The sequence below is a fragment of the Elephas maximus genome, chromosome 20 (genome assembly GCF_024166365.1).
Source record: "Elephas maximus indicus isolate mEleMax1 chromosome 20, mEleMax1 primary haplotype, whole genome shotgun sequence".
NCBI classification, from domain to species: domain Eukaryota; kingdom Metazoa; phylum Chordata; class Mammalia; order Proboscidea; family Elephantidae; genus Elephas; species Elephas maximus.
In genome coordinates this window covers 19551550-19564232 of record NC_064838.1, presented here as the reverse complement: position 1 = coordinate 19564232, position 12683 = coordinate 19551550, and positions in this window count along the sequence as shown.

The following is a 12683-nucleotide window of genomic DNA, read 5'->3' as shown; positions in this document are numbered from 1 at the left end:
GCATCAGCAACTCTATTTTCAACTACCTTTTTCCTGGAACATCTTGAGTAAATTCATTCTCCTACAGTCATATTCCTTACTTCCACCCTTATTTACTTAGGAGTGGTTTGGGGCAAGATGACTGATGGGAGGCCAGGGTCTCTGGTCCCACCCAAGGCCGTATGCATATGAATGGGAGGAAGCCAAGTTTACATTCTCAGGAATGCAGGAGCAGTCGCTTGTAACAAAATGAAATTTTGATTCAGACCTCATGGTCATCCGTTTTATTATGCCAAGTACCTCATTTTTAGAGATTCGCTAGCACATCTGTTATATTCGTAAAACCTGGCGCAGTACCTCACATATAAGAGGTGTTCACAAGTTTTCTTTTCAATGAATGGAAGAGTAGAGCACCCACAAGTTTCCCACAAAGTTTCCCTAAGGGGAAAAAACTCTATACTCATCACAGAGCATGCTGCTGCTTTCTTGAAAACTACTCCACCAGGATGATGTTAGGCACCCATTGGGATTGCAGTCATCCCCCGTTTTTTGAAAGTTCACTTTATACCACTTTGCTTTTGTGAAAGACCTACATTAGTACCTGTTTTCACTAACCAAAAGAAATCCAAAGAGGACTTCATGTTTACAAAAAAAGGTGAAATGTGGAAATAGCATTTAGCATTTGTTTTGCAGCAACCCCTTAAGGAGGCAGCACATACCCCCGAGCAGCAAACCACACTTGGCATCTCAGCATCAAGCTCCCATAGCTTTGAACTATGTCTGTGAAACTACACCGTACAGATGTTATTTCTGCTTTATATGGGCTGTGTCATCCCTGCTTTTCCTATACGGTAGTGTTATTTTAGGTTTTATGTGTTACTTGGTATGATTTGGTAGGTTATTTTTTGGGTCTCGGAACACTCAAAAATTTTTCTGTGTGAATTAATGGTAATTGCTTCTTCACTTTATGCCATTTCAGTTTACAAAAAGTTTCATAGGAACACTCTGCTTTCGGATAGTGGAGGAAACCTGTATTCCTGTCTTCCAGAGTAGAGGCACAAAAAGTAGATGGTGCTAAGCAGAGCCAGGTCTAGGGCTAGGCATGTTGAGCTTTGTCAATAAAAAAAAAATAGAATCCCCTAAAGCGAGGGTTGGCAAACTATGGCCTTCGGGACAAATCTACCCACTGTCTGTTTTGTAAATAAAGTTTTATTGAAACACAGCTATGCCCACTCATTTACCTATCGTCTCTGGCTGCTTTTTGCTACAACAGCAAAGTTAAGTAATTGTGACAGAGACTGTGCTGTCTGCAAAGCCTAAAATATTTACTACCTGGCCATTACAGAAAATGTGTATAAATTCCTGCCCTAGAATTTTACAGTGCTCAACCTGCAGCGCCATCCATGGCAGCCATGGTGTTAAGTGCTCCTCAGTGCAAATTCTGAGAACCACTTGCTGCTGGGACTAGCCATTTCCTTATAGAGCTTGGGAGGTGCCATTTTGGCAGAACCCCCACTATCACCAGCACTTCCTCTCCACTCCCACCTATGGATACAAGAGAAGTCTGGAGGAGAGAGTGAAGTAGTAGCCTTTTGGGGCCATGCAATGTGTGGAGCAGTAGCCATCTTTTCCCTTTGCCCAACCTCCTCCTACAAGTTTGGGTGTGATGGAGCAAGTAATGGTCTCTTTGGCTCAATGTTGTCAAGCTCCTACCTGGAAGCTTCTGGGGTGTGGAGAAAGGGAGAGGAGGAAATGAGAATGAGACTGTTAGGAGGGGAGTGGGGGCAGCCTACAGGCTCATCTTTTTGAGCCCAGCGAAGATACATCAGTCTCCCGTAGATCATGTGGACACCAAGGAAGGTAGCTGAGCTGTTCCCACAAGAAGGCCACAGGGACCTCAACAGCAAGAAGCTCTGAAGTAGGTGACCCAACGCAGAACCTGAGGTTTAGAGAAGGAAGGAATTGAGGCTGAACCAGAGTGCCTGTGTTAGGGGTCTGTGTAGCAGGGAGATCCCTGTTGGGCTTGAGACAGATAACGGTTAACTGTGCTGGTGGCCGAACAAAAGGGCTTTTGAAAGATTATCATCTAGAAGTTGGGTAAACAGGAACCACACCCTATCATGAGACAGTTAGTTCGGGTTAACTGTGCTGGTGGAACAAAAGAGCTTTTAAAAAGATTACCACCTAGAAGCTGGGTAAACAGGAACCCACCCTGTCAACATGAGATAGGGCTGGGGCAGCCCATGAATTACTATCTCCTTCTTAGTGTCTTTCTAGTCCCCTCCTCCTTTGCAGGCTTCGTATGTGCAGAGGAGCAGAGTGTGACTGCTGTTTGACCTTCCTTAGCCTTCTGAAGATGGCAATGTAGTGCCGAAGATCAAGTGCGCATGCGCTATATCCCATAATAAGTGATTCCAAGGGCTGCTGAGAGGACTCCATCTTGAATATCAGCGGGTTCCATCTTAGATTCCATATATGCATGCAACCTAATTAAAATGCTTCATCATTCTGAGAAGTACCCACCCCTTAAAAGAAGCCCACTAAATATTCATTACTCTATTGTCTCCACTGAACCCATATAAGCCCTAGTCTTGCTTCCCTTTTGGAGTCAGTCTTTTGGGGAGGCTTAGATCCCCCCTGACTCCTTGTGCTTAACTCAAGCAAAATAAAGCTTTCTGAAGATAAAGCTTGCCTTTCCTGTGTATTCTTACTCCGGAGATAAGGACCCTTCGTGTCAGATTGGCAATTGGTAATAGGCTTTCTAAAGAACCAACAATCATTGTTCCGGTTATCTAATGCTTTATAAAAAACCACTCCAAAATTGGTGGCTTAAAACAACAACAAGATTTATTTTGCTCCCGAGTGTGCAATTTGGGCATTTCCCAATGAGGACAGCTCTTCTTTGATCTATTCCTTATCAGCTAGGGTGACTCCAAGACTGAGGGCTGGGATCATCGGGTGCTCCCTCACAAGGCTGTGGTTGATGCTGGCTGTTGGCTGGGACTTTAGCGGGGCCTACGAGTCAGAACACCTACACATGGCCTTTGCATGCAACTGCATGGGCTTCCTTACAGCGTGGTGGTTGGGTTCCAATGGCGAGTGTACCAAGAGAGAGGACCAGGAGAAGTTAGGATCACATTTTCTAATGGGCTTAGAAATCACACCAAGTAACATCTGCCACAATCTATTTGTTAGATGTGAGTCCCTAAAAAGCTGATATTCAAGGGTAATTGTTGCTGTCAGCCCTGACTCATGGTGACCCCAAGTACAACAGAACAAAATATTGTCTGGTCTAGCACCATCTTCAAGATCATTGGTCTGCTCAAGTCCATTGTTGCAGCCACTGTATATTTTGAGTGCCTTCCAACCTGGGGGGCTCATCTCCCAGCACTATATCAGACAATATTCTGTTGTGATCCATAAGGTTTTCACTGGCTGATTTTCAGAATTAGGTGACCAGGCCTTTCTTCCTAGTCTGTCTTAGTCTGGAATCTCTGCTGAAACCTGTCCACCATGGCTGACCCTGCTGGCATTTGAAATACCAGTGGCATAGTTTTCAGCATCGCAGCAACATTCAAGCCACCACAGTACAACAAACTGAGAAGAGGAACTAGATTCTATCTTTGGTTGGGTGGAGTGCCAAAAAGATTGTGGGCATGTTTCAAAATCTCCACAATTATGCTTCACCAAGGGTGAGCCTTTGGAATAGCCACACAGAGGGCCTGTCAGGGCGAGGCAGAAATAGTGATACAAGGAAGGAGAAGCAGACAGCAACCTCACCTCAGCAGGTGCGAAAGAGAAAAGGAAGCTTGCTCCTTCTCACGCCTCATCACCAAACAGATGTGTAAAAGGGAAGCCCAGTCTCGCTGGCCACTCCCAGATCTGAGAGACTTGGGCTTAGCCCACCTGGGGAAAGAGCAGGCAAGTCTTTAAATCAAACATGAGAGTCAAGTTTTAAAATGAACAGTGTCAAATCTTAAGATCCAATATAAGACTGTTTTAATAATCAGATGTAATGGGAAAGTTCCAGAATGAGATTAAAAGCCAGGTAAGGAATCCTTTGCCACTTGGAGAAGACAGGTAGTTGGGGGTGGAGCGTCCACAGAACACTGTTGGTAGCAGTGATTGGGAAAATAAAAATGGTTCATATTTAAACCCCAGTAGGGATGGGTTGACACACCTCTCCAAAACGATTTCGTTAGAAAGGCCTTCATCAGTAGTCTGATGGCCCGGAAGTTTGTTTTTCTGGCTATGCATTTGGGGAAAATTGGATAAGTTGGACTAATTGAGCTCTGGGGACTTCCAGGACTAATCCTTCAGGATTCTCTTTCTGAGGGCAGCTAGGTGCTGACAGTTAACGTAGGAAATGGCTCCTAGGAGTGTATTTATTTAATTACAGCCTCTCGGTACAGAAGTTATCATAGAAGCTGGAAACATGAGCTCTGCTCTCTGATTTCACTAAAGGAAAAGCGGTCACACATGGTCTTTCTCAGTCTCTGTCTTTCCTGCTTTCTCAACCTCTCTTTCTGTCTCTCTTGATCTCTGTCTCACATGCACCTGGAGTGGTGATTTGAGGAGAGACTTTTCCAGCCGTGGGAGCAAACTTTGGCCCCAGGCACCTTAACTAACTCAAAGTCAGTCTTACAGCTTCTTGCTAGACTCTGAAGCTTTGCTACGAAGGAGCCGTGGTGGAGCAGTGGTTAAGCACTTGGCTGCTAACTGAAAGGTTGGTGGTCCATATCCAGAGCACTGCAGGATAAAGACGTGGCAGTCTGCTCCTGTAAAGATTACAGCCTTGGAAAACTCATGGGGCAGTTCTTCTCTGTCCTGTAGAGTCCTATGAGTTAGAATCGACTCGACATCAGTGGGTTTGGTTTTGGTTTTTAGTGTCTCTGAAATGCCCTTTGGAGCTGGCTCTTCATGAGTGGCCTTGGAGAACCTAGGCAGAGCTCGCTATCAATCAACAGGTAACAAAAGTGAAGCTACGCTCAAAACGTTAGAACGTGAAATGCTCTTGATCCTGTACCTGGACAACTGTTGGGCAGAAATACTCTGTGGAAAAAAGTTTGCATTCAAATGGCCATGTGGTGGGGAACCATTGCTTATTTCCAGCCCAGCCTGATTCTGATGTAACTATAGGAAGGTTTCCTAAAGCCCAGGAGCCATTTCCAAATGCACTTCAGTCGTTAGTTAATGTTAAAAGGCTTGTCTCCTTGCACACCTCATAGACATTTCTGCCATAAGTTCGCTTGCCCTTAGCTATTTGTATAAAAGCTGAATGAGCATCGGAAAAGGTATAATAAAGATCCTTCCCTGCCCTGGAAATACCACACCATTGTGTCAGACTGTTGTGCAACGTCTTTTTTTCCTCTTGTGTTGAGGATGTACACACCAAGGGGGGAAGGGTTTATAATTTGTTGTTGTCGTATGCCTTCAAGTTGATTCCGACTCATATCGACCCCATGTGATAGAGTAGCGCTGCCCTATAGGGTTTTCTAGGCTGTTGTGTAGTGTTGCTATGAGTTAGAATTGACTTGATAGCAGTGGGTTTGATTTGGTTTTTGGGTAGTCTCTATGGGAGCAGATTGCCAGGTCTTGCTCCCGAAAAGCTGCTGGGTGGGTTTGAATTGCCAATCTTTCTGCTGGCAGCAGAGCACTCAACTGTTGCTCCACCAGGGCTCCTTGTTGATGATCGAAACAAAACAAAACCCGTTCCAGTCGAGTTGATTCTGACTCATAGAGGCCCTATAGGAAAGGGTAGAACTGTCCCACAGAGTTTCCAAGGAGTGGCTGGTGAATTTGAACTACCAGCCTTTCTGGTTAGCAGCCGAACACTTAGCAACTGTGCCACCAGGGCTCCGTTTATAATTTGGACACCTACAATCTCGCATGGTTGGGAGGGTCAAACACTCCCTTTTGACCAGGTAGAAGAACTCGATGTCTCCTAGGCATTTCCATTGTTTACAGATTTTGCCATAACCAAGTGACATCAGTGTACAGATGGATTCAGTCCACGTTTAGGGCTGTCATTAAAGCATATCAACACCCTTGGGAACCAGCCAGGTCCCTGAGATGGCCCATGTCAAAAGCCCGTGAACTCTCGACCTCCAAACAAATAATGGTAACAATAGGCAATTTGAAATGCATGTTTGGCATTTACTAAACCTGCTTGTGATTTTTAATCCTCCTGTCTAAGTTTGGGTGCCCCTGAAAGCAGAGCCTGAGACAAGGATATGGATGCAGAGGGTTTATGTGAGATGTGATTCCAGGAAGCAGGAGAGAGGATGTGGAGTGGGGAGCCTGAGAGAGAGGAGGAGGCCAGTACAAGCACCTGCTCAAGGTTGCTGCCACAGGCCTGGGTTGCCGTGGGCGTCTAGAAGCATAGAGGATACCTCCAAGAAATGTCTCCCAAAAGCCAAGGAGGTTGGGGCAGTTGTCCTCTGCTTTCAAACCTACTGGTAGAATGTTGCCCCAGGGGCATTAACCCCGCTGCTGTTCTGGCCTGTGCCTTTGCATTGGCCAAACAAGTTCAGGTGGTATCTCAGAAAACCCTGGAACATAATGCAGAAGGAAGCTTGGCTTTGCCTGAGGCAGAGTGCTGGCCATGAGACGTGAGTCTGAGCGAGATGGAACTGCCCAGCATGGGCACATCTGGAAGCTGCTGCCACAGCTCTCAACACCTGGGTTCTTGTTGTTAGCTCCTGTCAAGTTGGCCCCTAACTCATGGCAACCCCACGCGCAGCAGAATGAAACACTGCCTGCTCCTACGCCATCCCCGTGCTCAGTTGTGGATCAGACCGTTATGATCCATAGGGCTTTCACGGGCTGATTTTTGGAAGTAGATCACCAGGCCTTTCTTCCTAGTCTGTCTCAGTCTGAAAGTTCTGCTGAAACCTGTTCAGCATCATAGCGACTCATAAGCCTCCACTGACAGATGGTTGGAAACTGCGCATGAGGTGCTTTGGCCAGGAATCAAACCCTGGTCTCCCCGTATAGAAGGTGAGGATTTTACCACTGAACCACCAATGCTCCCATCTCGGCACCTTTAGGAGGTAAGTTTGATTATTAGCATCCCCATTCCGGAGCCAAGGAAACCGAAACTCAGGTTGAAAAGGCAGGGGCTTTTGGGGCCTGAGCACAGGCTCTCTGACTCCAGAGTCACCTCTCTGAAGCTGCCACAGTGTCCTGTAAAGGAAAATACAAAGGCTGTGGAGGACTGTGGCAACCACAACTTTGGTCTGTTCTGCCTGTCCTTTGGGGACCCTCTCCCCCACATCACGAGCCCCACTAAAGTTGACCTGCAGTGTCCTTTTCCTCAATGCATGGCTGAGCTCATGACCCAGGGTGCCCAACAACAGAGCACTTTATCTTCTCTGGCCAGTGTGATGGGTTTAGTGAAGGGGAGAAATGGGGCAAGTGATTCTTCCCTAGGACCAGTATGTGTGTCAGGGGAGAGAGTTCTATTTTCCACTGGGTTTGCTGAACTAGGATTATGTGTAGATGGCAGTCATTGACCCAAGCTGCATAGAAGACAATATATAAAAAAGGACAGAATGAGACCATACCCATACGGAGAGCTGAGGAGAGAAGAGAGAATGAACTGACAGTATTGTCTGAGACCCTGGCTCCAACAACACTTGAAGTCCACTCCTGAACTTCCAGCTACATGACTCACTACCCCGTTGTTGTTGTTAGGTGCTGTTGAGTTGATGTTCAACTCATAACGGCCCTATGTAATGGGGTAGAACTGCCCCCACAGAGTTTCCTAGGCTGTGATCTTTACAGACACAGATTGCCAGGTCTTTTCTCCTGCAGAGTTGCTGGTGGATTTGAACTATGGACCTTTCTGCTAGCAGCTGAGCACTTAACCATTGCACCACCAGGGCTCCTTATCTACCCCTCATGTGAGTTGGGCTTGGGCATTTGTAGCTGAAAAACTCCTGTCTAAAGATGGGTATGAACACAGTGCTGGGGGAAGCCAGAGGACAGTCCCACTAACCCTGCCAAATCAACTTTGGTTTCCCAAAGGATATGATATATGAGCCATTTTTGAAGACAAGTTGGTTTCCACCCAGCAGAAGAGCTGAGGGGCATGTAAAGGGGTCAGGTGTGTGTACAAAGGCAGTCAGGTGTGAAAGGGCAGGGGTAAAAATGGAGTGGCAGGGGCACCTGACTTCCTCCTCTGCTTCACAAGGGAGGAGGAGAATTCCTAGCATCAAAAGCCCAAAGCTGATTCCCACGAGGCGGAGATCAGACATACCTCCCCTCCAGCCTTTTAACCGATTCTGACACCAGCTGTCCCTTCCACGGGACTCCCTACTTCTCTGCTGGGCTTGATAATTTGTTGCATTTGTCATACAGAACTTACAGTCTATACTCAAAGTTATGGGGTTTATAGGGAAGTAACAGGTTACAGTTCAGGGTCAGGAACAACTCAGGGTTCAGTTCTTCCATCAGGACAGTCTCTTTTCAGCCGTGCCCGCAGGCAGTCCTTCCTCTCTCTGGCCCTTGGCTCTTGGCTCTTGGGCTCAGCCTCTGCCCTGCTAGGATAAGTGTTAAAAAGCTCTTTAGCTCTGCCTGTAAGTGCCCGGGGACACCCTACTCCACCGGGAAGCCTCCTGCCTGAAGGCACTCAGCTCTCTTGCTCCGTGGGTCGGCGTACCCACTGTAACTGCCTTACTCCATGGCTGGGAAGCTCATTGCACCATCCCATGCTCGTATCCTGGTTCTGCAGCCACTGCTTCTCTACCACTACTTCTTGCCTCCTTGTGCCATCTCCGCTGTTGTACCATCTCTCTCTCTGTCTCCCGGGTCTAGAAGGCTCTAAGTGCAAGAACCGGGGTCCAAAGGTGTGCTCTGCTCATGTCTCTTCTTCTTGGTGGTAGTAAGGGCCCCCTTTCCACCTCTGGGACGGTTTATTTTAACCCTATCGAGATGGAAAAACTAGCCATCCCCCTCGTTAGGGTTTCATACACCTTATTTACATGATCCCATTCCCACAATTATGCTGATGATAATTCAAAAATGGTCACAGCCCTGCATTGACAGGGAACTGCCAGAAATTCAAGCTGGATTCAGAAGAAGACATGGCACAAAGGATATCATTGCTGATGTCAGATGGAGCTTGGCTGAAAGCAGAGAATACTAGAAAGATATTTACCTATGTTTTATTGACTATGCAAAGGCATTCGACTGTGTGGATCATAACAAGTCACCTTGTGCTGCTATAACAGAAATACCACAAGTGGATGCCTTTAATAAAGAGAAATCTATTTCCTCATAGTTAAGTTGGCTTAAAGTCCAAATCCAGGGTGTCAGCTCCAGGGGAAGGCTTTTTCTTTGTCAGCTCTGGAGGAAGATTCCTTGTCATCAATCTTCCCCTGGTAGAGGAGCTTCTCAGGCCTACGGACCCCAGGTCCAAAGGAAGTGCTCTGCTCCCGGTGCTGCTTTCTTGGTGGTACGAGGTCCCCATTCTCTACTTGTTTCTCTTTCCTTTTATCTCTTGAGAGAAAAGGTGGTGCAGGCCATACCCCAGGGAAGTTCCCTTTACATTGGGTCAGGGATGTAACTTGGGTAATCCTCTTTAACATAAAATTACAGTCACAGAATGGAAAACAACCACAGAATACAGGGAATTGTGGCCCAACCAAGCTGACACGTATTTCTGGGGGGACACAATTCAATCCATGGCAGATAACATCGCGAAGAATGGGAATTCCAGAACGCTTAGTGGCGCTCGTGCAGATCCTGTACATAGGTCAAGAGGCAGTCTTTCCATCTGTATGCCGAGCAAGTAATCCGAGAAGATGGACTGTATGAAGAAGAAAGCAGCATCAGAACTGGAGAAAGGCTCATTAACAATGTGCAACATGCAGGTGACACAACCTTGCTTGCTGAAAGTGAAGAGGACTTGAAGCACTTACTGATGAAGATCAACTACTACAGCCTTCAGTGTGGGTTACACCTTAACATAAATAAAACAAAAATCCTCACAATTGGATCACATCACGATAAGTGGAGAAAAGATTGAAGTTGTCAAGGATTTCATTTTGTTTGTATCTACAATCAACACCGATAGAAACAGCAGTCAAGAAATCAAATGAAGTATTGCGTTAGGAAAATCTGTGGCAAAAGATCTTTCTAAAGTGGTAAAAAGCAAAGATGTCACCTTGAAGACTAAGGTGCGCCTGACCCAAGCCATGGTGTTTTCAATCACCTCACATGCATGTGAAAGCTGAACAATGAATAAGGAAGACTGAAGAAGAATTGATGCTTTGGAATTATGGTGTTGACGAAGAATATTGAATATACCGTGGACTGCAGGAAGAACAAACAAGTCTGTCTTGGAATAAGTACAGCCAGAGTGTCCCTTCAGAGCAGGGATGTTGAGGCTATGTCTCTCATACTTTGGACATGTTATCAGGAGGGACCTGTCCCTGCAGAAGGACATCATGCTTAGTAAAGTAGAGTGTGGGTGAAAAAGTGGAAGGCCCTCAAGGAGATGGATTGACATAGTGGCTACGACCACGGGCTCAAACATAGCAGCGATTGTGAGGATGGCACAGGACCCGGCAGTGCTTTGTTCTGTTATATAAGGGGTTCCTATGATTTGGAACTGAGTTGATGTCACCTAAGAAAACAACACCCCCACAAGGGTACCATGCACTTTATTTGCATTATTAGCAAGCCCTCCAAACTCATTGGTGGGCCACAAGCACCTTATTTGCATAGCCCCACCTAATCATTTGGTGGACTTACAAGACCACAGCTAGAAAGGCCATATAAAAGTGATGCCTGACACCGAAGCAGGTCTGTTCAGGGGCTGGTGAGGAGACAGTTGGTTTGGAGCTGCACCAGGCGTTATTAGGGCTGGGAGCAGGCTGACTAAAACAGTTGGCGTCAGATCACAAAGGGCTTGAATGCCATGAAATGGTTTGGCCCTTTATCTAATCATGTTCTTTTTGGCTCCCTTCTCTCCTGCAGAGCTCGTGACCTTCAGAAGAAGGCGTGGGATAGAGGAGCTGCTTACAGTGGTGGCCATCCAGTCTTCAGACTGTTGAATTGTAGGCGGAGGGAAGACCCATTTTCCCCACGTTTCTCCCATCTGCTGTTACCCAACCTAAAGAAGGTAAAGGAATAGAAGGGCCCAGTTCATCAGGAAGCTGGGGGCCCCATCCTGTTCAGACCATGTTTCCTATGCCGAAGATACTATCTAACAGATCCACGTGGCAAAGGCCCAGAAAATGTGCCAGCCGCTGAGTTCAAATCTCGAATGTTTTATACCAGAATTTTCTCTTCGAATGGAATAATGAGAGCATGAAAGAGAAGTTAGGTAGGTGCGTAGATAGAATAACGTCCCCTCAAAGGATTCCCTATCACCCGTCTGTTGGCTTGTCGTGCCGTGGTAGCTTAAGTGTTGCTATGATGCTGGCAGTTATGCCCGTGGTACTTCAAATACCAGCAGGATCACCATAGCGGACAGGTTTCAGCTGAGCTTCCAGCCTAAGACTAGGAAGAAAGGCCTGGTGACTCAACAGCAACTAACAACAACAAAGAATTCCATGTATAATTCCTGGAACCCATGATATGTTGCATATCAGAAGGGATTTTGCAGGTATAACTAAGTTAAGGAGCTTGAGAGGGAGCAATTACCCCGGACTATCCAGGTGAGCTCAAGGTAATCACAAAGGTGATCATAAGAGGGAGGTAGGAGGGCCAGAGTGCAAGAAGTAATGACATTGCTGGAAGAGGGTCCTGAGCTGAGGGAAGTGCGTGACCTCTAGACGCTGAAAATGGCAAGGAGCAGATTCTCTCCTAGAGTCTCCAGAAGGAGCGCAGTACTGCCCACACACTGATTTCAGCCCATAGGACTCATTTTTGCACTTCTGAACTACAGAACTATAAAACCAAATCCAAACCCACTGCTGTTGAGTCGATTCCAGCCTATAGTGACCCTACAGTACATCGTAGAACTGCCCCATGGGGTTTCCAAGGTAGGAAATCTTTACAGAAGCAGACTGCCACATCTTTCTCCTGTGGAGCGGCTGGGGGGTTCAAGCTGCTGACCTTCTGGTTAGCAGCCAAGCCCTTTAACCATTGTGCCACCAAGGCTCCCTGCACGTCTGAATGACAGAATTGCAAGATCATAAATTTGTATTTTTGAAGTTGCTTAGTTTGCAGTCATTTGTTACAGAAGCAATGGGAAACTAATACAGCAGGGAAGCAACACAGGTGGCGATTATGAAGCCGAAGAATGGAAGGTGACACACGTGGGCTCCGGGGCAAAATTAACTCGGGTTTGCAAACCAGGGCTGCCACCTGCTAGCTTGACAAGTGACTCAAGTTTCCGGGGCCTCAGTGTCTTCCACCATAATGTGCATATACTAATACCCATCTCATACTCGAGTTTTAAAGATCAAATGAGGTAATGTATACAAATAATAACTGCAATGCCCCCCCCAAAATTGTTTTTATCATGATATGCAGGAAAATTTTTTAAAAAATTTGATGGCTAGAACTCAATGTAAAAAAAAAAGACCATTTTCTCTGGTGGTGCGGTGGTTAAGAGTGTGTCTGCTAACCAAAAGGTCAGCAGGTCGAAACCGCCAGCCACTCCTTGAAAATCCAGTGGGGCAGTCCCACTCCGTCCTGTAGGGCTGCTATGGGTTGGAATCTACTCCATGGCAAAGAGCTTTCGATGTTCC